The sequence below is a fragment of the Protopterus annectens genome, chromosome 5.part0 (assembly GCF_019279795.1).
Source record: "Protopterus annectens isolate FY-2018-M chromosome 5.part0, PAN1.0, whole genome shotgun sequence".
Classification (NCBI taxonomy): Eukaryota; Metazoa; Chordata; order Ceratodontiformes; family Protopteridae; genus Protopterus; species Protopterus annectens.
Genome location: NC_056735.1, coordinates 1,983,579,171 through 1,983,604,514, shown reverse-complemented (window position 1 = coordinate 1,983,604,514; position 25,344 = coordinate 1,983,579,171). Strand labels below are relative to the sequence as shown.

Below are 25,344 nucleotides of genomic sequence, written 5' to 3'. Positions count from 1 at the left end.
GTAGTGGTAAGATACTTAGCCCCACCAAGGTGCTCTACGGCTTTATCTGTCCTAGGCATGGGGTAAGCGTCTGACTCTCTGTGACTATTTAATTTCCTGTAGTCCACAGAGAACCTAGTGTTGCCATCCTTCTTTGGTACCAGCATCACTAGGGAGGCCCAAGGACTGCTGGAGTCCTGGATTACCCCCAGTTCCAACATTTCCAGTACTTCCACCCACAGAGTCTGTTTGGCTTTCTCAGGCACAGTATAAGGGGCCTGCTTAATAGGCCTTTGGGGTCCTGTATCCACATGGTGCTACACCAGATGGGTACAGCCTGGTTTCCCAGTGAACATGTCTCCAAACTCCTGTAACACTGCTCGGATTTCTCGAACCCAGGTAGGAGATAGTTGCTGGGACATGGCTATCTCTTCCACTGAGGTGTCTGTCTGGGTCTCACTGTGGAGATCAGTCACCAGATCTCCCTCAGACTTCTCCTTCTGTCCACTGCAAATACTCAGCACAAGGGCCTCTCTATTATGGTAAGGTTTCATCATGTCAACACGGTACAGTTTGTGCCCCTGCCTCCTGCCTAGCAGTTCTACCATGTTGTTAACATCAGTGCCTTCCTTACCACTTTGTAGAGTCCCTCACAAGCTGCCTGCAGCTTGTTATGTCTCACAGGAATGAGAATCATAACTTTCTGCCCCACAGCATGCTATCTAGCTCGAGCATTCCTGTCATACCAGACATTTTCCTGCTGTTGGTCTTCTGCTAGGTTCTCCTGGGCCAAGCCCATGAGTTCCCTGATCCTTGTCCAGAAATTTAGGACATATGCCACAACAGACTCCTCGTGGGATTCACACTCACCCTCCCACTCATCTCGAATCAAATTTAGAGGTCCCCTCACCCGATGGACATACAGCAAATTCAAAGGGTGAAAAACGTGTGGATTTCTGGGACACCTCTCTGTAAGCAGACAACAGATGGGGCAAATATTTGTGCCACTTCCTCTAAAACTGGTCTGCAAATGCCCATAACATGGGCTTTAGTGTAGAGTTTAACTTCTCCACCAGGCCATTAGTCTGGGGATAGTAGGGGGTGTTTTTTAATTTCTTCACCCCACAGTGCTTCCACAGACAAGGCAGCAGGTCTGACATGAAATTGGCACATCTGTCAGTCAGTATTTCTTTTGAGAAACCTACCCTGCTGAAAATCTCTAACAAAGCATTTGCCACCTTTTCTGCCTCAATTGTAGCATAATCTACTAGCACTAGGATATACTTCTTCCCTGTGGAACTTGGGGTACTCCGAGGCCCCACAATATCCATACCTACCCTCTGAAATGGCTCCTCATTCACAGGCAAAGGCATCAAAGGAGTTTTGACCTTGCCTCCTGCCTTGCCTATCTTTTGGCACTGCTCACAGTTCCTCCAGTACCCTGTTACATCCCTAAAATCCGAGGCTTATAAAAGTTCTGTGTAATATGTCTCTTGATACACGTTATGCCCACATGACCTGCAAAGGGAATGTCATGAGCTATGGCTAGAAGTGCCAGATGGTAGGCTCGGGCACTACCAACTACTGTATTACCTCACCCTCTAGCTCTCCCTCAGGAGTCCACTGTCTGTACAGTAACCCTTTGTCCCAGTATACAGATTCCTCCTTTCCTTGAGAATCAGATGCCTCACTAGCTACCTCCCTCAGGCCTTGTAATGTAGGGTCTGAGAGTTGAGCCTGTCTCAACTCTCTCTTTATAACCCTTCCCAGCTCCCCTTCCACAGGATGTCTGGTATCCTGTGATAGCAGTGCCTCACTGTCAGCCAGGGTACTACTACTCACGTCTGGCCTTGCAGTCACTGTGTCCAAGGGAACATCAGCACACACCAGCAGCTGTGGCTCACCTTCAGTCTTCGCTGGTACAGAGTAGCTCCCTCTCTGAAGTAACCACCTCAGCAGTCCTGGCTTTAAGTATGGAGTCTGTCTGGACCCCCCATGGCTACCAGACCCACATGCTATTTCCAAGCCTGACTGTGTGTAACTGCTTGCATACAAGGTACTGCGTTATCAAAATCATTCCCTATCAGGACATCTGCAGGGATATCCTCAAACACATTTACTTGCTTGCTTCCTTTTCCACCCTCCCGGTCAAGGTGAACCCTAGCCAAAGGCATTTGGAATGGGGTCCCTCCTAAAGCAATGACTGGAGTAGATTGCCCAAGCAAGTAGTGCTCCTCTTTAACCATTGCAGGCTTCACAATGGTTAGGTCAGAGGCTGTGTCTCTCTTAGCAGTGGCCTGTTTCCCATCTACTAAGACAGGATATAACCTCTTGTGGTAGTTTGGTGTCCTTGTTGTCTCCAGACAACTTACTGCTGGCATTCTGTCATTCCCACTTACTGGCTTCCCTACCTTTTGTTCTCCACCTTGCCTCCATAAACATCTATATGTTACATGGCCCCCTGGTTACATTTAAAACATTTAACCCTTGATCCTGGCCATGTACCTGAACTTGTGACTTCTCCTGTTACTGGTGGACTGTATTGGAGCAGTTTAGGCTGCCCACCATGGGTTCCCTTAGGCCATGTGCAGCACTGGGTATCCCTTTCCTGTGCAGTGATGCCCTGCTTGCTAGGTATAGGTCCCCCTTTTCCCCAACTCATCTGCGATGGTACATTCTCTATCTGCCAACCAGATTCTCATATCCTCAGGCAAATTGCTAAGGGCTTCTTCCCTCACCAAAAGGTCTGCCAGCCCTTCAGAAGTGGTGACCTGACACCCACTCACCCATCTATGAAAGTAAGTGCCTAACTCAGCAATATATACACACACACTTTTGTATGTATTGTGTCTATGCTCACAAAACTTTTTTTCTCTAAGCTTCAGGTGTTAACTTAAAGCACTCAAACAATTTTAACTGTGTCATAATTTAAGCAATCAGTATCAGACAATTTAGAAACAGCAGTTACAGCTTTACCATGGAGTAAAGGGATCAGGAACTGTACCCAGAGCCCTTGGTCAACATTATACTGTTTACAGACCCTTTCAAACTTATGAATAAAACTTATCAAAATTATCACCCTCTGTAAATTGTAGAAGAAATTTACTGACCTTTATTGCTTCTGGGATTCAGTCATTCCCTTCCCAATTACCTCCATGACCCTTGTGTTCAAGTCTCTTTAACTCCAGATGGATTTTTAAGCCCTCTGAGGCAAAATTGAACTGTCCATTTTCTGAGAGTTGTACATCTTCAAGGCCAGTCTGGTTGACCTCCTGGTTGCTGGTCTGCAATGCAGCTGTGGTTAAGGCTGCAATTATTTCTCCCTTAGTCAGGTTGACATGCCCCAGTCCTTTGGCTTGGCATATCTCAGCCAACTGTTTTTTTGCCAGCTTGCCATAATCCTCCATTGGCATCCTTGTCTCCTGTCCCTGACTAACTAAGCTAACAAAAAATAAATAAAACTGTTGTGATATGAAGCTCTGCATGTCTACTGTGTGGCTGCTTGAGAGTACGAACACCTTCTTTAGTGAGCACTGTTTACAGGCTACAGGAGTTCAATATCCACACCACTGAATCTCAATATGTCATGTGGCGATCCCACCACTGCTCACTAGTTATGAGGACCAACCACTGCCAACCAGTAATCAAGGAGCCTCAATCCTCACCACTGGCAACAGTGGAGGAAGTTCACTGGGAGGATAACAGGTACACACACAGTATTTCCAGATGCAGCTCTCTGCATCAAGTGCAGTTTCCCTTAAGAGCACACAGAAACCACAGTCAGTCTAGGGCTGATTTCTCACTCTTACTCCAGATCCCCAATAAGACTTCCCAGTGGCACAGCTATATGGTTGACATCTCACCTGAGTGACCAAGCTAAGACCTCCAGCACCCTCTTTGTCCAATGAGTGCTTTGTGTCCCTGCCCAGGTAGCTGACATACACACATTCTTTGAGATTTGATTTATACACACACACACACACACACACACACACACACACACACACACACACACACCTGGGAAGCACTGGCACAGGTTTACTAGCTATGCTGCCTTCTGCCCAGATTATAAGGTAGTTACCACTGTCACCAGTCAACTCCTTTTCAGCTACTTTAAGACCCTTAACAAAGGGTGCCCAATCTTACTGTGTAATATTAATATTAGCACAAATGGTAGTTTGACCAAGAGCAAGGCTATTAGGAGTGGCCCACACATTGTCACCAAATAAATATGCAAGTACTCTCAAAACTTAAATATCTTTTACACAGACCAGCAACAATGAAATCTATAAATATATTCAATAATAAACAATAAAAGAACAAGACAGTACTAAATATATATTCGTAGTGATGACAGAGTTCAAAACCACAGGAAATATTTAAAACAACATTGCAGGACAGTTCCAAATAAATAAAGAAAAATATCTAAACTAAGCTTCACTATATTTCTGACTGAATCTGGGAGAATTACTATAACCTAAGAATTTACTAATAGAGCAAGCCAGATGTGGTGAATGGATCTTCTAGTTGTCAGGTCCAAGACAGAATGCAGAATGTTCTGCCTCATTAAGAGACTTTTCAAATTAATATCTCAAATATTACTGCTGGAATAGCTTGCAGAATGACACCATTTCTTGTCATCTGACTCTAGTTCCCAGTTGAAACACCCACTGCTAGAAGCTGGCAGTATTTAGCATCTACCTATAAAAATATACAAAACTCAGATATTTGGCAGAACCTGGAAGACATAAAACAATTGCATTCCTCCATGCTTTCAGAGGTAGTAATTAGTTCACTCCGAAGATAATACAGAAAGTTTTTCAGCACAGACTCTGTCTCTAGCTGCATTGAAAACTGAAAGATACCATCTTTTATTGCATAGCCTGTAAAGTAATTTAACTTCAGCTGTTTTCCTAAAATTTGCTGGACTGAAGCTAACCTCTATATTCCAGTTTCCACTGTTAAAATGTGTACATTTAGACAATTATGATAGTGCATCTAGCAGGGCACACTGTGGATTCATTTCAAGCACAAACACTTTTTTATAAAATACCTTTTCAACACATGCCTGTACGAACCAGTTTGATATACAGTTGACATACAGCTGTAATATAGTTGTACCACAAGAATCTTATATAAATCATGTTGATATTCACAAATGACATGTAATTATTTACAAAATTCCAGATAGCTGTGCTGTCATCACAGATAAAGTGTACAAATCTGTAATTCATGAAGGCAACATATTGACCGTGTTACTTGGTTTACAAGCACTTTAAAAAAAGAACAGAGAGGAAAGTGGACATACCCTGAACCTTCTATCCATAAATCTACTCTTGTTGTTTCTACAAAAATGCATTTTAATGAGTGTAAGTTGCATCTCTTACTGATAATATACTCCAGTAATAAATGTTTAACATTCGTAATGTGTAATTAGATGTTGCTCACTTCATATAGGAAATCAATTACATAATAACTGAGGAAGCATGATGGCTGGAACTGTAAGATTTATTAACACATATCATTGTTCTTAGAGCTAAATTGCAGGCCATCATTACATTTAAATTTTGCAGTTCTTCATGAGTATGCATTTACAGTACTGCATATGTAAGGAAGTACTTTTTTTGTAAACAGAAAGGTGGCGGTATGCATACTTGGCATTTGGATCAAATTTGAGGTACTGTGAAAGACTGAAGGTATACAGAGCCCGAAAGTCCAAGTGCTACATGTTTGCTTATTTGGTAAAACATAACATGCTTTATCCTTTACTTATCATGGGGTTCCAAATATCTCAGTATATCACATCCCCCCTTCCAGACAGAGTCTCACTGATCCTTTCCTGGCACATCTCCAAAAGATTGCTCAGGAAGCTTTAAGAGTCACTAACCTGCAGGTTTCATCCAAACATTACCTCTCAGGTGTACTTTATTTCCTCATTATGGGTCTTCAAAATTCCATTTTTTAACATTGTTCCATATTAAAAAGGATTGCCAGAAATTAATTGTTAAGAATTGTTTTAACAAATAACCACTGTAGAAATTATTCAGTCGTGTTAAGTCACCAAAAGAACTTCCTATACTTATGAAAAAACAGTTCATAACCATGCCATGAGCTACCTAGTTGAGGTTGTTACTGTTTAGTAGGTGTTCCACATTTTGCCCCTTTGTTCCAAATTGTGAGAGGCACTTTTCCACCTTTTGGAAATGAAAGGTTGTGAGCTATGCATCTAAAGCTGCATCTGCAAGATGGTGTAACATACTATTTATAAAGGCAGACTTGCATAAATCTGTAACAATGTATCCAATCACTTCAGCTAAAAACTCCTAGATGTTTTCAAACTAAATTTAGTCAGTAATTAAGTTTTATGAAATTGTTTTACATTGGGGGATGGTCTTCTGTTTGTCAAATTTTAGGCCTCACTGTTGTTGCAAGACTAAGTGCATTGTACTTCAAAAGTATCTGTCCTAAAATAGTAGAAAGTAGAGATGGGCTCCAAACACACAAAGGGCCAAAAGACAGAGAATATAAAAATACGAGAAAGGGACTTGTTAAAAAATTGTGCTAAAGTAAACAAAATGTTAAGGGAATTTACAGAAGACAGAAGTGCAACTAAATTTGTAATAGCCCATACTGCACTTTTCTGCTTTGTATTTATCCATTTAGTTGTGCAGGTTTATATAGAATTGCATACTCTTTATCTGACTACCCCACAACATAACTTTGTGGCAGAAAGGTTACTAACAGGAAATAACATTCATTTCTGGTGGGGGAAGTAATGTAAAAGCCAGCAGTACTAAAACACTAAATGGCATGCCAAATTATTTTAATATATTTTATCTGTCTATCTATATTTATATCTACATATATATATTTATATCTATATATGTATGTATGTATATATATATATATATATATATATATATATATATATATATATATATACATACACACATACACATCTTTTTTTGCACGAATGGGGGCATTTTTTTCTGATGCACAAATGCTAAAATTACTCATAATCAGAAATCATTAAAATGATGTCATCTAGTCCTTCATAAATTTGCTACTGCACTATATTCAGAACTGCAAATACGGTGAGGTCAATGCACCTTCATTGAATTAAAAGTGTAAAACTGAGCAGTTTTTCATTCCCATTATTTTGTTTCAGGTTCTTATGTAAATTCGATCACTGTGTTTGAAAATACAGCATTTTCTCAGAATCTGATGAAGAAAGGCAAATACTTAATTCCTATAAAAATGTAGATTTGCATTTTAGTGAGTACTGGAACCTCAGAGGTAATAGTATTAAATAGCAGAAAGTGTAAGGGACAAAACTCGCCACATAGAACACAGTTTTTAGACAAATGCATTTTTCTAATTGAAGGTTTCAGTAAGGTGGAAATTGTTTATTTTTTGATCTAGTTTTTTTTTTTCGATATTTTTGTTAAAAATAAGGTGTTTCATTTTAAAGCAAAGACCACAACAGATCTTTATAGTATAGAAAATAAAATCATTTTATATGTAGTCAGTGCCACAACCAGTTGTCACGGCCTCGGTCCCAGTACCCTACCGACATGTACCGTCACAAAAAATCCCTGATCTAAGGAAATAATATAAATGAAAATACTGATTTAGTAGCTTTATGCTCATTTAATGAGGCTTCAGTTTTCCATAATCCATAATCTGTGTTGCATATGCAGCAATGTAGTGCAGGGTGGGCGGTTACAGGGGATTAATCAATGTGTGACATAGTCATAGTTCATCAAGGCTTCATGTATTTACTACTTACCTAGTATGTTGAATAATTCCATTGGACCTCACATAGTCCACCCAAAGGGCTAGACAATTGTTATATAAATTACATACACACACACACACACACACACACACACACACACACACACACACACACACACACACATGAAATTGTCTCTGAACCTGCTTTACACCCCACCTCTTAACTACAATATTGACATTTTCTACCCTATCTAGTTATTTTCTTCAGCTATATTCTTTTGAATTCCTATGCACTAATCATTTAATTTTACCATTTTTGGAATGTTCTGGATTCAGTTCCGGGTGGCCCCTACATCAGCATTCATTCTGGGTCTCTATGTACCTTCTCCATGTCTAATTATAGTTGGGATCAGGTAGTCATATTTTTAATTCATTCGAGCAGCTGATTGGTAGCACCTTTTTGTCTTAAATGATGAAGCTTTGATTTTTCTGAAATACAGATTTGTTTCCTTTATCATTATGTTTTCAGTGTTACAGATGTTTTAAACCAACATTTATAGTCCTTTAGATTAAAACAGAGTAACTGTGAGAAAATGGAGCACTGCTTTGCCATTGCATAGTGATAGCCATTGTCACCATTTGGTCTTCTGTAATTGTTGAAGATCATTTCTCTCTTGTGCCCTGCATCACTCTCTGTCAAAAACTTTGTTTACTCATAATTTCATCTGTTTTACTTTGATAAAACCTCTCTGCTACTTCCCTCATGTTTTCCATCCTGTTTCACAAAGGCATTTGTAGTTAAATTCTGCAGTTAAACTTGCAGTTGAGATTATTTATTTTGCAATTGAATGGTGACCTGTGAAGGTTAATGTGACAGAGGAGTAGTGTATAGGCTGAAAGTTAAGAGAAATAAAGTTATAAAAATATAGATGTGTGATTGGGAATATGCATTTGGGAGAGGGAGACAGACAAACAAGATGAAAAAGGCAGGAAATTAAAGATATATGTGAAAAACAAAGGGTAGTTTAAGCACTACATAAAGATACAGTAAAGAGTCAATTATCCAACCTAATTGGGACATAGGATAGTTTGGATAATCAAACATACATTGAACCGGATTAAAAAAAATTCTAAAATCTTGTTTTTTTATGCAGGCAGGAAATACACTTTTCAACTATTCAGCGATTCCAGTGGACAATAAAGAATATTTTACACACATGAGTGGGCTACAAGCTAAATAAAAAGTGCACAAGTGAATACTTATAACATTTACATATTCAGAGTTTATGATTTTTTCCTACTCAAAACCTTTGGAAGACTGTGTTCAGATAATTGACGTTTTGGATAATCGACTGTCTACTATAAAAAAATTAAGCCATTAAACATTGAAAGGAGCCAAATATTAAAATAAAACAACAGTTACAAACAACAGAAGGGTTGGGGGTTGGTGTAATGATTAAGGTGTTTGCCTCGCACCGGGTTTGATTCTTACATTTGGGGAGGAAATTGGCTAGGCTTAAAATGGCCTACAGGGGCAGCTAGCCTAGTAATTAGATATGAACCTATGAACTATTAAAGTACAACAGAGTAGATAGACTAATAAAATAAAACCATTACAGTAAAAGAATAAGTGTCATTCTGACTGTAATTAGTAGTAGAGCAGTAGAACAGAAAGATGCATTAAGTACAGCAGATAAAATAATGTAAACAGTAGCAGGGCTACAAAGAATCAGATTTGAAAACTGAAGAGATGAAAATTATATTGCATTATAATCAGCCATTTCAAAAAAATGCAAATGTAAAGATCACTGATATCCACTTAGTATAGTGGACTCCCCAAGCCACCAAAATATCATATTCTCACAGGTGTTTCCCTTGAAATGCAAAGGCAGAAGTACCGGAGGACTCAAGAAACATGATTGGAAGTACTAGCAGCACCTGTGAGGCTGTGCACAGGTAAGAGTGGCCAATGTCAGGCACATGAATCACATAGATAGGTGGGAGGTATCCAAGCTATGTATGACCAAATGTATCACAGCCAGAACTTTAAATATAATTCACTGTCTAATAGTCCTTGAAACTAATGCAGAACTGTCCTCATGGGTTGGTATTGTGATATCCCAATTAAATAGCTAGGCACTGGAACATTTTCACTATTTGCAGCTTGTCAGGTTCACAGTGCAAAAGCTCCAGGTAGAGTATGCTGCAGTACTCTAGATGAGAGGAGGTCAGGGCATGCTTGATTACAGGGAGGTCTGCAAAGAAGCAATAAGATACTTAATAAGGATGCTGTTTGTCAGATGTAAGCATGATAATCTAGCAGTTAAGATCAAGTCCTTGAAAGCTAGCTTGTCATCTAATACAGCCCTCAAATTAAGCACCTTCAACATAAGTTCCAGTTTATTCCCATTGTAGGAGATATTAACAACACTATGGGAGTGGAATTCTGCAAGGTGGTATGAATAGCTATGGTGGTTGTCTCTGAGATACAGAGTTTTACCCAATTAGCAGTCATCCATCTGTGGATGCATTTCAGATCTATTGCATATTTTTGAAAAATAGACAAAGAGTTCTGAAGGAAGAAGAGCTATGCGTTGTCAGAAGAATAATATGTTGTAGAATTTTCCCTCGATTAACATCTCCTTTATAAAACATATCAGCAGTGAAAGACAGTGAGTCCAGGATGGAGCCCTGTAGTGGATCACGGGTGAAATGGTTGGAAATAGGGGAATTTACCTCACAACTATTCTCAGTGTATGCCCAGAGGGGTAGGCAGCAATCTAGTCCTGGACATTGCTACTGACAGGACAGTAAGGAAGAAGGTAATCCAGCAAGATACCAAGATCTACAGTGTCAAAAGCTAATGTTACAGCCAATAGGACTAGGATATAATAATGACGCTAGTCTGTCAGCTTAAGTTATTAAACACTCTGGTCGGGGTTGTTGCTGTACTGAGTTTCACAAAGTCCAGACTGAAATTGTTTTTGTATCACATTCTCTCAAAGGTAATAATCCATTAACGTGTACAGTCTAGTTCAGGTCATTAGGACTAAGACCAGCCTTTTTTGAAGATAGATGTAACCAAGAGCTCTTTTAACATTAATAGAAGCAGCACATCCTAAACAGAGGCTGTGACAGTCCAGTAGAGGTAATAGCCTAGCTCATCAAGGCAAAACATGACCAGTACAGTGGGACAGAGAATCAAATCCGCAATCACATATTTTGGAAACTTGAGACAAGAAATTATTATAATCTGGTATCAAAGAGTCATACCAGTTCAAGGATATAACAAAAATGTCTAGGACTGCCTATGCAAACTTAAAAGAATACACTAAATGCAGCACAGATCTAATTGTGGTCTGCATAATAGTAAAACAATGGTACTGAGAATACCAGATTCCTCAGAACACAAAGCCTTCAAAATGCCCAGTCTGGCTGGACTACTTGGCATCCCAACTATTGAGTATAGTGGAGCCAGTCAATTTGCAACTTCAGCGATTTCTCAGGACAAATAAATAAACTTCTTGTATGTGACCTCTGCCTCTTATACATAAACAAGGTGGCCTGGAGCAAGGTTGTCCTCTATGAGACCAGTGTAGTTCCAGCTGTGCTATGGCCTTCTCCCAATCCTCCTCAATTCATGTTGCTCAAGATCAAACTGTGACATATGAAGCAAAGTGGACTCTGCATAAAGCTACAGCCTGAGATGTCCAGAGTGCCTGAAAGAGCTTTGTTGTAGACAGCAAGTAGGTCCTCTTGATCACCAGCACTGTGAACCTGTAGTTGTTGGTTCAGTACAGGGACTAAGCAGTCTGAGAGCAGTCCAAGAAGAAAGGATGCTGTTTCATGCTTGCTGAGTACAGAGGTTAAGATAGCTAGAAGCTAGTATATATAATGAAAACAGAAGGAAGGGACAATTAGGAATAATTGTAGTGGTTGTTTGACTTCCTGTAATCTGCCTGACTGTTGCGGATCTCTGAATTTGATTTTGGATTGGAGTTATTCATTTAAGGTTTGATTACTTCTATTTTTTTTATCATTTTCTTATATTGCATTTTGTTTTAAGTTTTTTTTTTTATTTTTTGGAGTTTTAAGAGGTCTTGACTAGGGTCAATTAGAAAATAATTAATTTGCAATGAACAACATCCAGCTAATTAGTGGAAGGAGCTGAGAAATAGCATTCCTTCATTTAACCACAAATATTTAGCGATGTATTTATTTAGCTGTAGTACTTGTTTGGCTTAATGTTCTCTGCCTGATTATTGCTTATTTGTGTCTGCATTTGATTTTAATCACCCACCCACAGTTTTGCTGTTGTGCTTTTAAACTTGATGGCTTTTGAATTGGTCAGACCGACTATAAATCTGATACTGGACACTCCTCCCAGTCTCATCTCATCAGCCCTCCGCCTTAGTCTCTTAAACTCGAATCATCTTCTGTTTCTCACTTTCCCACTTGCACTTTATTCAGCTGCTTTTACTATATTTGAGTTCTTAAAGTGTTCAATTGCATTTAATCTGCTGCATTTACTACTGCTAGTTAGTAGCCTGATTACAGTTTAACTGTTACTCTATGCCTCTCAGTTCTGATTTAAGCACTTGGACTGCAGACTAATTATCTTAATAAGGAAGGTTTATTGTGTACAGTCTTGTGGGAGGACAGTTAGTTTATACCCTTCTGAGTTAGGAATTGCTGGTTGAAGACTTCTTGTGTCTGTTATTCTTTTTTTATAAGCTCTTGGTTTCCAAACCCATTATTTTCCATCAAGAAGGTTTATGGTCTATACTCTTGTGGCAGGAGAGGATAGTCTAGCCCTTTTTGAGTTGGTATTGTGTCTGTTATTCTAAAAGTATGTTAATTCTGATATAAGCAATTGGGCTCCAAACCAGTTATTTTACATTAAGGTTTGTTGTGTACACTCTTGTAGGAGGAGAGGGTAGCCTCCACCCTTCTGAGCTGGGAATTGCTGTGTTTCTTTGTTAAATATCTGCTCTTTTTGACCTTTTTTAAAATAGCAGTGCCTAGCAGTGATCTGTATAGTCACCAGTATCTCTCAGTGTAATTCCCCCTTGGAATCTGTGTAGATGCCGATCTCTTGTAGTTTAAGCTTCCCTTAAAATACCCTTACTGTCTTGGCAGATTTTGTTTTAACTACTAGAGCATCTAGTTTGCGCATAGCTGAGATTGCTCATCAAGTAACTTGTCTTATTGACCTAGTCAATGTTTAAAATTCTTTCACTCCTCCCTAGTAGATCAGTAGCCATGTATATACATTTCCAGACTGTGTCTGTGGCCACTCTGGTTGAAATGGTTATTATGAGGCATTGTAGCAACTGCCTCATGTACGCTGACAACCCACTTATTCTTAATAAAACAGATAAAGTATGCAAGACGTGTCGATACATTTTAACGCTGGAGGCAAGACTGTGTCATACAACCAAAACTAATCCTATGGAAGTTGTCAGTGAAACTTGCACCACACTTACTGCTAAAGACCCTATACATAAAGCTCCATATGCTGAGGCATTTACAGGTAACTTTCCTAAAACACTAAGACCTGCTGCACAGCACAGTTAAAAAAGGGTCCTCAGCCATCACATAAACATTCTGTTGAAACACTGCACACCACTACACATAGTAAAACTGTATCCAGTGCCTGTACTGCTTAGCCCTTAAGGCAAACCAGCACACAGCCAAATTTCCTGGTCATTGGTGATTCTATATTGAGGCACACTGATGTCCCTCTCGCCAGACTGAGTAAGGAGAGAGTCACGGTTAGCTGCCTTTCAGGGGCTGGAATCCATCATGTCCCACAGGCACTCAGGTCATTAAACCACATGTAACAGTATGACTCTGTCATAGTCCATGTGGGTGTTAATGACCTGAGACATACCTCCCTTGACTAGATGAAGTGAGACATGACCAAACTCTCTGATTATGTGTCTCAGGCAGGTGTGAGCCTAGCACTGAGCAGCATACTGCCTTCTCCAAGGATGATGCCATGTTACCAACAGAAAGTCATTGATTTTTAACAATTGGCATAGCTTCTGGTATCAATCCAAGAGGGTACAATTTTTGACTGCCTGGGAGGACATGATTGACAATCCACACTGCTTTGCCAGGGATGGTCTGCACTTATCCGCTAGGCTTTTGAATATTGGCAAAGACCGTTTACACCCCATAGTGCATTTTTAGGCAATGCCAAAATGATAAACCTCCCAACTTAATTGAACATATGAAGGAATACCTGAAGGTGGTACTGCTCAATGCTAGAAGTTTTAAAAGGAAACTCCACTCCCTGCAAGCCTTTCTCTACCTAGAGAGTGTAGACATCTGTGTAGTAATGGAGACATGGTTTAAAGTTACGGAGAGTACCCCAGTAAAGCAAGATTATAATGTCTTTCACACCTACTGCACAGGAGGGAACTAAAGGTGGAGGAGATTAAATCTGTATTAAAACCAGCCTCACATCCAGACTAGTTAAAGTTTATGACCCAATGGAACTCATACATGTGCAACTCACTATAAACAAGGTCTCCTACCATATCCTTGCAATCCTATAGATATCGCCATGCCCCAGGAAGCCCACACTACATACCTCACTGTGCTAGTGCCCTTCTCTTTTCAACCCAATATGATATTCATGGGGAACTCAATGACCCCTCTATAGATTGGGAATCCTACACCACTTCTAATGCACAAGCCCAGTGATTCCTGAACTTTATTAATACCAAAATCCTGGAACAGTTCTCTTCTCTCTTACCAGGAGTACAAACATCCTTGACCTTTTACTGACGACCATGGATGGTCGATGTTCCTCACCCAGTGAAATGTCTTCGCTCATTGGATCTAACCATAAGGTAGCATTGCTTGAAATAAAAATTAAATCCAGGGATACAGAGAAACCAAAAACTTTTAGAAACTATCACAAGGTTCATCAAATCTGGGTTTGGAGACCCTTCTGAAGGATATCTGTGTCAGATGTTTTTTCTATGGCGCCCAGTTCTAGCCTTTTTCTACTGAGTGACACCTTGGCTAAATTCCAAGAACCCCCACACCCAGTAAATACCATAACATATGCAGAGCTATTTACAAAATCTCTGTATAGGCATTTTGATAGCTGTATGGAGCAGGCTGTGCCCACTTGTATTAAGAATAAGACAAACTTAAAAGACGAGCCTCCCTGGTGGAGTTACAGTATCACTTGGCATACAACATAAGAAAAAAAATCTTGGCCAAACGTAGGAGGAACAAAGCTATACATACTAAATGCCCTCTGGCCAATCTTAAGAGGCAGCTAAGAAGACTAATTAATACTTCAAAGGCAAAATTTGAAGAAAAAGTAACTTTTCAAGCAAAGGACAACCACAAAGCTTTCTACAGCTGTGTCTGTAGCCTCAGGAGAAATACACAACAATGCGGAGTCCTTATTGTAAATGGCATCACACACACTGAACCGAAGGCCATTGCCAACATTTTGGCTGACAGTTTCAGCTCAAATTTCTCCCCTCACTCCCCTCCATAGTCCAAAGGAAATACTGCATCCCACAATCCCGCTAGCCATTACTAGGGAACAGGTCATGAATGCACTTTCCAAGGCCAAAAACACACTGCATTGATGGGCACCCTTAACATTCTGGGACACTTAATAAATAGTAAGAAACATGACTGCTCTGGTCCACTTGAATCACATTTCAATGGGAGCGTACAGTCAGGTTTTATACCACAGGAATAGAAGATGGCTGCACTTATTCCTCTGCACAAAGGAAGTCCAAACACTGATCCGGATAACTACAGGCCCATAAGCCTGACCAGCCTCATATGTAATGTCATGGAAAGAATCACCTTGGACATGATAAATGAGGACATGGGTAACCTGCAAATGCTGGACCCATCACAGTTCAGTTTTGTTAAAGGAAGGTTATGCCTATTAACTCTGGTGGACTTTTTTGAGAGGGCCACCAAAGCATTGAATGAAGTTAAGACTGTGCACACAGCTTACCTCAACCTACCATATTCAGGCATTATAGACAAGCTCAAAGATTTAGGTATAAACCCTGTTATCACCCACTGGATTGCCAACTAGCTCACTGATAAGACCCAGGAATTTAAACTGGGTGAGGCCACTTCCGCCAAGAGATCAGTCACTAGCAGAGCCCCCAGGGCTTGGTACTGGGCCCATTCCTTTTTGGCATCTATTTCTCTGAAATGGAAGTAAATGCTGAAAGTTTATGGCTGACTAAGTTTCCAGATGATTGCAAGCTAGGAGTTATCATCAACTCCCCTGCAGACACTAGCATTCTTCAAGAAGGCCTATCTCTGACTAACAGATGGTGCCAAAGCCATGGTCTTAAACTCACTGCTAAGAAATGCATAATTGTACATTCTGAGAAGTCAACCATCCCAGCTAATTACCATGTTGATAATACCCCCTCTAAGAGTTGACCCAGTGGTCAGGAATCTGGATGCACAAGTAGACAGTCGCCTTACCTTCAACCACCATGTGGCCACAGCGGTGAGGAAATCATTTTATGCTGTGCAGCTTATAAGTAAGGGAATGGCATCTAGGTCCAAAGAGGTCATTAGCCCACTGTACTCTGCTGTTAATCAGTACAGTGTTCCCTTCGGTATGTACATGACCAGGTGTATGCAGCAATTAGAGCAAGCTCAGAGGTCTTTACAAAAAGAATAAAAGACATAATAAATCTGCCTTATGCAGAGTACCTTAAAGCCCTTTCCATCTACTCAGTCTAATATAGATTGCTGAGTGGTGATCTATGCCTGGCTTACAAGGCTTTCGCAAACTTTACAGTTATGAATCTCCTACATATTCGTAAGTCAAGCAGTACCAGAAATACTGGGTTTAGGGACCTGAATTTTGTCTGTTACTTAAACTGAACATGCCGGAGTGACGTATGTGTGCCAGAGACTGCTTCTCCTATGGAACAGGCTTCCCATCCATGTGAAGCTGAGTTTGTTTATTCTCCAGTTTAAGTGCAATCTAGAGCAGTGAATGGGGAATAGGAAATTTACACTGGGCCTGGAACCCATGTCCCTTATAGACAGAGGTAGCTTTTAAGTGCCTGGCCCTCAATGCCTTATTTGGGTGCAAGAAATCATCATTGTTTCGGAAAAACTTGACTAAGCTTAGAAAGGTCCCCTGGGTTGCAATCTATGATTAAATGGGAAATATGTTTTAAGAGAAGATAACAAATTCAGAGATGGATGTATAATGAAGATAGGATGGATAGAAAATATGGATATGAAAATATATGTATTAGGTTAATTGAAAGAACATATTGTACAGCAGTAACGGATCCAATGGTAAAGTGGTATTCTGGGAAAAGGATAATTCAAGAAAGGTATTAGATTTAGCAGACATTCCTGACTATCGTTATTCAACTGGATAGTTATAAACTAAGTTGTAGCTATGGTATGTTATGGGGGCAGTCACCTTGTATACATGGTGTTGGGAGGTATGGTCAGGAGATGCCCATTGGGAAGTAATAAAGTAATGGTCAGGGCTGCAGTGCTTCATCACTCTGTGTATGTTGTTTAAATTGTAGCAAGTGAATTGCTATAGTATGCAGTAAAGAACTTGTTTATTTCTATTTTCTTTCTCGTCAACTTGCAGCTGAAGACCCTTATTTATTTGTTTTATTTTATTTTGCTCCTCAACGTCAAGTTGAGTAGAGTGCCAAATTGGGGAGCTCACAGTGTACTAAAAAAGCTAGCTACAACTCTGTTTATAAAGTGGGTGAAGATGGGAGTAAAGAGAAGGGCTGAAATTGACAGTGATGTTATTTTACACAGATGATTTTGTTCAATAAAACTGCATGTAGTATACATTAAAGTTATTAGAAAAACTATTTAGGATTGTTAGATTATACTGAAACAGTAAGAGTGGGTTGTAAGAGAGTATGAGGTATACTTTAGAAAAATAAAAAAAAGGTTTGCCGTGTTGGTAAAATATTCAGGCGGAATAGAAAAATATTACATCAATTTGAGGAGGTGTTAACAAAGGAGAAAATGATTGTGACTGCTTGGGTCCATATACCCTATAGGAAAACTATATAATTTGCAAAATCTGCTGTGTTAAAAACCTGAGACCTATTCATATGTGGAATAAAAATACAGTAGATGTTTATAGGAAATATTTGCATGCTGCATAAAGTTCCAGATCGAAGCACATAAAGCAGGAAATACCTTGCAGAAAAGAAGAGAGAAGTGGATTGGAAGTATCCATCCAGTCATTCTCAACCCCTTTTTCCCATTTTGCACATGGGGTCGGGATGTCACTTCAACAGTGACTATCATTTCAGTCCAAGGTTTACACCACCGGGTGGCTAGCCCTGCCACAGTAGTTCATCCTCACCATTCACTCACATACACACTCACATCTATGGCCAATTTAGAGTGCCTAATCCATTACTGCAAGTCTTTGGGATATGGGAGGAAATCAATGCCACCACAAGGAGGACATGCAGACTCCGCACAGAAGGCATCCCAGCTGACAATCCAACCAGAAAGGCCATTGCTGTGAAGCGACAATGCTAACTGCTGTACCACTGTAGCGTTCCTGCACATCTGGTCAGGGTGTTACTTTGCACCACCAGAAGATTAGCCGTGCCTTGGTTCATGGATTGGAAATAGTGAAGCCAAAAGTTTATTATTAATCAAATATGGTAATTATGATTAAAGAACTGTTATAAGGAGAGGATGCATTATTTATTTATTTATGCATTTAGTTTGATTTGTTAATCTTGTAGGCAGGCTGATCCTTGGACTGTTTTCAGCCGTGATCCAGGTTACAAGTAAGAAAGCAGTTATAACAGTAGCATACGATAAAATTGGGTAACAAAAAGATATTTACAACAGTTTATTACAGGAAGGCAACATTTAAACATAAATTGATGATTATCACAAACATCAGAAAGACATGCATCTGGAGCATTTCTCCCTGGGCCTCCGCTAAAAATTGGCTTTGTTCCAAGTCAGACTTTCCCGGTTAACAAATGTTAAATAAATAAATAAATAAAATGAGAAAGTTAAAATAAACACAAAACTTAAAAAGTATTTCATAACAAGAAACAACATTGTCAGTTTATGTACAGTGCAGTTCAAACATAATAATGCAAACAAAATAAAAGAGAGAAGACAACACAGCTTATAAGAAGCAAATAATAGGCTAAGTCAAGGCCAGCCTTAGCAACTAATGGGACCAATTAGAAACTTGTTTGGGGGCCCCAAGCCACAACTCAAACATCAACTAACCCCACCCCATCCATCCTCAATGAGTTGCTGTAAGAACATATATTTATGAGAAACAGACCAAACAATATGAAACAAAAATATGAACATTTTGTAAAATTCTGGACAGTTAAGAGGTATGGTACCAAATGAAAAATGACAGCACTGGACAAAGGCAAAAGTAATGGGGGAACAAATATCCAAAATCAGTGACAGATTTTAAATATTATTGTAATTTACTTTACAAAGTTAATAGGATAATAGGTTTTGCATTAACATGCATTTTCTGAACAATATGAAGTATAAAAGTCTAAAGTCTGGCATTAATGACTGTCAGTAATTGACCAAAAAATCTAATTTTCTATGAAGGGCAAGGCAAAAAGTAAGGGCAGCATGTGGTATTTTAAATGTAGCAAGCTACTTGTTACATTTGTATCAAGCAGCATGCCGAGGTCAGAGGAGAGTTCTCTTCTTTGATCTTCAAGGTGAAAATATTTTCTTTTTCCCTTGCTCTTTAAGCTCTCAGAGGTCACATCTTCAGGTGCCAATGGTGAGAGAGTATAGTATTGGCATTTGGTAAAGCAGTGGCACTATTGCCTTTGCAGTAACTGTGTAAAAAACACCTGAAGTAGATACAGTCTTGCAAAAGTTTAATTACTTAGTGCTTTCATCCTTAGGAGAACCAGGACTTCCTCAGAATAAAATCACACAGCAAGTGAGGCATATAAATATCATACAAAAATAACAATGGCTATGCCCCAACAGCATCATGACCTGTCTGCTTTTGTTTCTTACGCAGGGCTAATAGATATAGTATTTAAACTTAATAAGGTACCAGTTTTAGGTTAATTTGCCTCAACAATTCTTTTATACAGCAATACATTCTGCCAGTTCCCCCCTCTAAAATCTATACATACTTTTTTAATATTAAAAAAATAACATTTTTGAGATCTTTGCATGCCAGTGAATATTTGTATAAAGCATTGGTATTGTCACCTTTCTAAATGCTGATATTTATAAGCTGTTGCAATCTTCTTTCAGTTTTACCTACATAGAAACTACATTTTGAGCGCAAAACAACATCATACTAGGGTAATCCCAAATGCAAATATTTGAGCCTTTCAGACAGTACCTACACTGGTTGCATGCCCCATAGTTACCCATACTACCATGGGTATCCATTACTCGGCCTACACTTTCAAAAAAAAAAGAAAGAAAGAAAGAAAAAAAACCCAAACCAATAGATTATAAGTAATGACTCATCAAAAGTATAAATCTGCTGTAACACATTGTCACTAAAGCCAAGCAATGTTTGTTTTTGGAGGAGGAAGTTATAACTGATGCAAATAAATGCCCTTTTTAGATCAATAAAAAAGGGGAGTTGCCAAGTCTCCATTTTCCATGCAAGCTAAAACCAGGGTAGAATAGCTTGCAATGAAAATATTGTGACCTTCACTGAAGCTGCGCTCTGAGTCCTTCAAGTGTTCATATGTATTAGCGTGTCCTAACATCTAAGTGTAGACTGTTGTTTCAAAGACTTTTGTAAGTCAGCAAAGGTTTGCAGTGGGTCAGATGGTGAAATGTAAGGAATAGTGAGAAGGGCAAAGTGAATGAAAAAAGGAAGAGGATGGACATGATAAGTATGTGAAAGCTTTATAAGTTTAAGGAGAGCAAAACTAAGTGTAGCAGTTTTTGGAATAAAAAGGTATGTATGGTAAAAGAAAATAATGCAAGGTTTGTATTTGATGTGTGGGCAGGGGTATAGTGAAGAGCTATAGGAAGCTGTTAAAAAAAGAATCAGGATTACTGTATTTTTGTTAGGTAATAAATGACAATTATTGATCAAAGGAGTAACAAACAATGCAGTGAAAGAATTTGTCTGCTAGAGGTTTGTAAGATAGAAGAAGCAATAGAGTTTTTTTCTTTTTTAAAGTGCAGTGAGGAGAAAGATTTTTTTGTTTGTTTGTAGTAAGGACAAAGGTTTTGAGAAAAATGTGAGGCAAACATAAAAAACACCTAGGTAAAAGGAAAAATGGAAAATGTGTTTTTAAAGGGATGCTTGGGAAGAGATTAGAGGAGGTTGTATTGTTTGAAGGGAATGTGGTTAGTTAAGTGTAACAATTGGCCGTGTAATATAATGAAGCATTGGACCTGTAAAAAGAAGCTGGTCATAGTATTAGATGTTTTCTGAAATGAAAAAGATTTGCTAGAAATAGCTGGTTAGGTGATTTTAATTGGCCTTATTAAACGTTAAAATCCTGCTTTTTTTTGGGTTTTATTACATGTTAAAAACTCCAGATATTTGTTTGAATACTATGTGATCGTTTACACCTTCATGAGCTACAACAAATTTTTGGCCTATTGTAACCTCAGTTTAGTATCGCATCAGAAGGACAGTACTTCAGGTGAACAGCACCTTTGTGATGTATTATTGCAGTGCCAGAATTGGAAGATGATTCTACACACCTGGTCTGAGAGTAGAACATATTGCTTTCTGATCTTACTTGCATCAAAAGCAGGTGTGCTACTTGCTGAGTACTGTTGATCCATTCTGTATAGTTTGATTGATCCTGTAACTCTGTAGTACAACTATTTTAGTATCCCTTAGTAAACTGTTGATAAAAAGTCAATTAAAACTATTTTCAGTCAAGCAACGATCACATTGAAGTAGGAATGTAATTGCAGTGTCTTTATGTAGATGAAGATTTCTTATATATCCTTCCACTTTGTAAATTACTTACTGTTGCCACACGTAACAAAATGCAGAAGATGAGAGTGAATAGTTAAATATAATGGAGGAATGCATTCATCTACATTACATAAACTGGAATTAGCCAAGCAGTCCAACCATTTTATAGTAGCAGTGTAAAGTGCAGATTAATTTTCTTTCTTTAAAGACAGCAAGAGTTTTTCCCCCTTCACAATTCATTAAGAAACAGCATGTCCCTCAGTACTTTTATGGCTAAATCATTTTTGCAGGGACATTTTGGTGTAGATGTAAAATACAGTAATTAAAAATAAATACATAAAATTGTGTTTGTGATAATATCATGAACATGCTTCTGCAAGCATTTATGCACTTAACAAATGAGACTTTTCTGTCACTGTGTGTCTGCATTGGAAAGTGGTCTTTTGAAGCTAACATGCATCTAGGTGCAGTCAGTGTATTCAGAATGTATTAGTGTGTGATATATGTGTACATGTATTTATTAGGTTTCTACAGCAGACCAAAGTCAGCAAAAGGTCAGAAAGTAAACTAAGTCAGTTGAAGCCAATGATGCTAATAGAAACAGTTTTATATCTTCCAATTTACATTGTAACCTTGAGCACACAGCCTCCCACCAGAATTATAATTTGATAGAAAAAGGAAGCCTTACTAGGTGCAGAAACTAAGGCATTAGCACTTTCAGTAAAATATATGGCCGTGACGCCTTTCTCGCCCATCCACAATCAATTGGATTCTTTTACTTTAATATTTACTCGCTAAGATGAGATGCTAGTCTGCATGATGATAAACAGTCTGCCACTGACATCTGAAGGTGACCTGTCAGTTCATATGGACAAATCTCCTGCTTGCAGGAATGTACAAAATAAATCATTAAAGCAGGCAGGCGCTCATTCCTGGATTTAAATCACCCTAGATTTATGATTTGAATTAATGCTTCGTTTGGTCATAGCAGAAGATGCAGAGACAAATGATTTGTCCTGTTTGGGGGCGTCAGTACCATAGCTATCCTAATACTGATTGCTGGAATGTCTCTGCTATCTCTTGTTTATATCAAGCACTGTCTGATGACAGGGTAGCTGATATGAACTACACTCAAGATAAGGAGGAAAAATGTGCTGGATCTTGTTTTGCTTTCTCAGTCATTGCATATCAAGCTAGGTTTTATCTCAGATAAATAAAGCCTTAGCATATTGTCATTATAGTCTTGCATTAAAGATTGATATGCATATGGCTGCATTAAAGTTTGATATGCATATGACCACAATGACAGAATGCTGCTAGCAGTATAATAGTAAACATGAAAAAGATACCCATTTCTTACAAATGTACTTTATAGGTATTGTGGTGTCTCAGTGCAATAAACCCTTTCTTATTGAATTTTGCATAGCATTCTGTGTTATATATAGGCCTGATGACATTAGCAGATACACAGCACAGTCATTCTTGAATGACGTCCCTTATATTCAGCCCAACATTCTGAGACTAGAAGAATGGAATTGTTGTATGCGGAATATTTACTGTTTCAGTCCCTCACCTTTACATTTTTTTTTTTTTTGCTTTCTGTGTTCTTTTCTTTAAAAAGTCTGCAGTTGTATTATTTTAGTTTAGTCATATTTACATGGGCAGAGAGTAAACACATTCTCTGTATTCTGGATGTTTGTATCTTTTTACATAAATATGGAAATTAAATATAAAGTAGATGTAATCTGCTTTAGCTACCTTCTTCAGATTACACATATATCTTTTGAAAATAAGAAGCGTGCGTAAGATCAGGATAACAAATGAGAAGGAACAGTAATATACAGATATGCACTGGAACAGATTGTCAAAACTGAGATGGATACATTCTTGCATTCATATTTTGGTCTCCTTACATCTAGAGGCAGATGCCCAAAACTAATGCTAATAAAGTGTGTTCATCTTTAGCAAATTAAAATGACGACAAAGGTATAGCTAATATCCTAAAATGATGAAAGATATAGTCTGTTTTCTTTATTCTTGCCATGTTTTTTATACTTTTGATTTTTCAAGTGATTTACCCTCTGCTGTGGTCTTGTGATTTTTATCATGTATTTGACTAACTTTCAAAGTTTAACTAATCTGCACATCTTCTGGAAAAGGACCTTAGACTTACTGGGACCTTCCAGTCAGCATATGTTTTATTATTATTAATTACAAACAAACAAATGTGCAGCTAAAACCTGCATTTTTGCTTCTGGATTTTATTTATTTTAAACTGCAATACCTCAGTGTAATAGTGAATACATTATTTATGGGCAGACAGCAAACAACTTGAGAAGTGACTTTTTGAGGTAACACATCTCTTAGACTAATTTAGCAAATGTCAAGAACATGTCTATATGTCCAGTTTTTCTGTAGTAACAATATCCTGTTGACAGTTCAGTGGACAGAGTGATAATTAAAAACTTTGTATGACATTACCCACTGATTTAGAGTGAGATATTATGCAGGTGTGTTTAACTATGCCATGTTTTTCAAGGACCATTATTAGTTTAAGATTGTATATGCCGTGGTGGCGCAGCGGTAGCGTTGTTGCCTCATAGCAAGAGGTTCTCCCGTTCGATTCTCGGCTGGAGTGCGGGGAGTGCCTTCTGTGTGGAGTCTGCATGTCCTCCCCGCAGTTGGGTGGGTGTTCTAAAGACATGCGTAAATGGGCGTGCCTTCGTTGAAGGGTGAACGTCGAGCTGGCACCTCGGCGTTCGTCAAAATCTACTGCTAATCATTAACAGACCGGAGTTCCGCTGTGGCGACCCTTAACCGGGAAAAGCCGAAAGACAACAACAACAACAACATTTCACATCCCAGTGGATCTACCTGTAATAATCAGGAATCGTTTGCTACTACTTTCATAAATCCTGTTTCCCTGCATCTTAACAGAGTGGTGCATACCAAGTCACCAGTATGCTTGGTTCTGTATCTGTCATTTTTACAAGAACATTCTGCAGACAGTTTCCAGCCTGTGCTAAGGATACACAAAAACCTTTGACCTGCATAAATGGATGACTCATGCCATGTTTGAAAATATTTAACAATTACATGTTGCTTTCTTAATAGGAAATTAGTTCATAACATTCTACAGTGCTGCCTGTGGACAGCTGTTGGGGAAAAGAAACTGTTTGTTCTTCTGACTTTCTAAAAAAATATGTTTTTTTTAAGGAAATGAAGCAAGTATAACAATATAACTGGGTTTTGTTTATAAAAACTGCCAAGGTAATCTGGACTGCTTTTCTCACACAAATGGCAACATAGTTTAATAAACAACAAAGACTTTTGTTGAAAGGCATGAAGTAATCTTTTATTTCCGCATCAGTTCTGGGCAGTTAAAGTTGCAAAGTTCTTTGTAATGAAATTCAATAACTGCCTCTTCATTATTAACTTCTTTATGTTCCCAAAGGAGAGAAATATTTTCTGTTTTAGCATGTTGAAATGGCTCACACAATATAGCCTATTGTTATAAAACTACACACTGTATTCCATTTCCTTTAAATAAATGCATACATACCTATTTTAAGAAAAAAAAGAATGACTTTTATGGCTTCAGGAAAAGTCTCCAAGACCTTGAGAATGCAACCAAAAGGAAACAGAGCTCCTAGGCCACCAAGCACAGCTTTGCAGTTTCACATCTGATT

The 25,344-nt window shown here is 38.6% G+C and overlaps 1 protein-coding gene across 3 annotated transcripts in view; it reads left to right on the top strand.

The window, feature by feature from the left end:
- DACH1 (dachshund family transcription factor 1) overlaps window positions 1-25,344 on the top strand; it is a 1,758,683-nt gene that overhangs the window by 1,042,948 nt on the left and 690,391 nt on the right. The gene's annotated exons all lie outside the window — the stretch shown is intronic.